At 39.8% G+C, this 2,831-nt stretch overlaps 1 non-coding gene across 1 annotated transcript; it reads right to left on the minus strand.

Moving 5' to 3' along the window:
- Nucleotides 1-2,758: 2,758 nt before the first annotated feature.
- Nucleotides 2,759-2,831, minus strand: Trnaa-ugc (transfer RNA alanine (anticodon UGC)). Its single transcript has one exon. It is a non-coding gene; the product is annotated as a tRNA-Ala (tRNA).

Genomic DNA, 2,831 nt, shown 5'->3' on the forward strand with positions numbered 1-2,831 from the left:
AATTGAGACATTGGAAACGACTGGCACATTTCAAAACCACTGTTTAAAAAAAAAAGTGAAAAAAAGTAAGTTGTATAAACAGTTGTCTGCAGTCTGACACTTATGTAAATAAAAAACAAAACAATTTTATACATATTCTGTGGGTGCATGTATATGTATACATAAAAATGATAAACTCCACTGGTGGGGAGAGGATCTGGATTAGGGGGTGATATGGTTCAAGGGGATTTTAACCATGTGTATTATTCTGATTTTAATGAAAATGTAGTATTTTCATGTATTACTTGTGTTAATTTCAAAATTTTTGAAATTACGAATCACAGAAAAAAAAAAAAAGAACAGGAAACAAGTGTGTAAGAAGTTACTGGCTGACTCTGGGTAGTGGGATAATGGGTCTTTCTCTGGTTTCTCCCCAGCTTCACTGAAGTACAACTGACAACTGTGAAAAGTTTTGATCCTCATTTGTTTTCTTATGGTAAATCATGCAGGATTCCCTTCTCTATTAAGACTAATTATTTGGGATATTCCTGGACCAGCCAGGACAAAACTGCATGGTCAGGGAAGGGCTTGGATGGCTTACAGGTTTCTCAGCTCAACAGTGTCCTCTTCTGTTGCTACAGCAAAGTGCAGTTTCTTTAATAAATGTTTCTTATTGATTCGATACCACGATACTGACACCATTCAATCATACTCTCTTGTTTCACTGGGAGCCGAGGTTTCAGCTGGTTCCATCTTTCATTTCACTTCCATGGCTCCACAGGATCTCTCTCCCCTTTTAAGTCATCGGGTTCTCTTCCAGAAATGCCTTTCCAAAGCTGCCACGTCGAGTCCAAGGTACTTCAAGCTGATTCCTTTTACTTCTCCAGGAGCCAATGCTCTGACTTACCAGGTGTCTTAGCTTTCTGTTGCTGTGACAAAATACTGATGTAAACAACTTGAAAGGAGAAAAGATTTATTCTGGCTCATAGTCTCTGATGAGAGTTCAGTCCATGGTTGCGTGGCCCTGTCAGGTTGGGGCTGTGGTGAGGCTGACCACTGTGGCATGAGCTTGTGGCGAGCATGGCTCTTCACCTGACAGTGGCCAGGAAGCAGAGAAAAAGAGGTCGGAGCTGGGGACAAGGGCACAGCCCCACGGACCAAGCTTCCTTCCACTAGGGCCACCTCCTAAGGGTTCCTCCACCTCCCAACAGCATCACAGCTGGTGACCAAGCCTTTAACACATGAATCTTTGGGGGACATTCCATATCCAAATTACAGCACCTGAATTCAGACCAGCTCTTGACAGCGGTCCTTCTCCTTCTTGGGGAATCTTCACTGGTATCACGTATGTTCTGCCACCATTAGGATCCTGTGGTAGTCTCTTCTCTTAGGTTCAACCCTGGCTTTGCTCCCCTTTGCTGTGGGCTTCTGAGCTGAGGTTAATTTATTTCATCAAGTGAAATTTGCAGAATTTTCTGTTGTAGGAGTGAATTAACTCCTTGTCCTATTGGAACTCAGAATAATAATAATCTATCCATCAATACATATGATGTTTCTTGTCAATCTAACATTAACATATTTTTAACTTTCAGGAAGGGCTGTTTTGGCTATCCCTTTGTTGCTGACTTCTCATTTCATTGCATTTTGCTTGGAGAAATATCATCTAAGATTTTAGTTCTTTGGAAATCGAGACTTCCTTTGTGGTTGAGAACACAGTCGATTTCTCTTATTTCTCTTTGAATGTTCCATGGGTATTCTCTATGCATTTGAATTTAGTAATCCTGCTAAGCAAATCTTTTTTTCTAAGTTTTTGATCTTTTATTCTCTGCAAGTTAAAGCCCACTATTAAAATTGATGCAGCCTTAATATTTTCCCACAATTCTTTAAGTTGTTGATGCATGTATTTTGAGACTAGGTGTGCATGTTTAAGAACACATATCTTAAAAAAACCCACATATCTTTGACATGTTGTTCCCCTGAATAGTACAAAATGTCCTTTGATTTCTACCTTGAATTCGAATAGTCGTGAAAGAAAACTGTCACACTGTCTTCACATTTACATATCCAATATGTCTATTTTGTGTTTTACAGCCTGTTTTTCTTCTCTTTAGAAAAGACTTCCCAGCTTCTAGATTGTATGCATAGTCTCTTTAAGTTTTTTCCTAAAACTTATCAGTTAATATGTAACTATAGCAAAACATATTGGTACCAAAGAAAGCTTGATTTTAACATTTTCTTAAAATTTTAAAAACCTTCTTCCTCTTGCCGGTTGTTCCTGAGAGCCTTCTGAGTTTTGTCTCCATGACTTGTAAAAAGATACAAGAAGAAAAGATACAAAAATTAGCCTGCATGTTTAGCATTAATTAAAATTAGCCTTCAGGTTCAGAACGATTGACGCAGTGTGCCCCTGCCATGTTAAATGAAGGCATTCACCCTGCCTGAGCTGGGCGCCTCTGCAGTGCCAGCCACTCACTCGGGAGGCTGAGCATGGGGGTACTGAGTGAGCTCAGCCTGGGCAACATCTCAAAAAGCAAACAACAAACACCTACAACCAAAAACCAGACAAGTTTTCACACAAAGAAAGCTGCTGGAGCCTTCACAGATGCATGTATCTAAATAAATAGTTGTACCTCCAAGAGAAGAAACAGGAAAGAGGAAGGGGAAAAAAAATATGCTTTGATGAACTTGAAAAATACGCGCAGGAAGCTAGGCAGATGGAAGGAGGAATTTAGATGACAGAAATATGAAAATCAAGATGCTGATTCTTTTTTTTTTTTTTTGGTGGTGCTGGGGATTGAACCCAGGGCCTTGTGCATGCAAGGCAAGTACTCTACCAACTGAGCTATATCCCC

Source organism: Urocitellus parryii, chromosome 15 (genome assembly GCF_045843805.1).
Source record: "Urocitellus parryii isolate mUroPar1 chromosome 15, mUroPar1.hap1, whole genome shotgun sequence".
In the NCBI taxonomy this organism is placed as follows: Eukaryota; Metazoa; Chordata; class Mammalia; order Rodentia; family Sciuridae; genus Urocitellus; species Urocitellus parryii.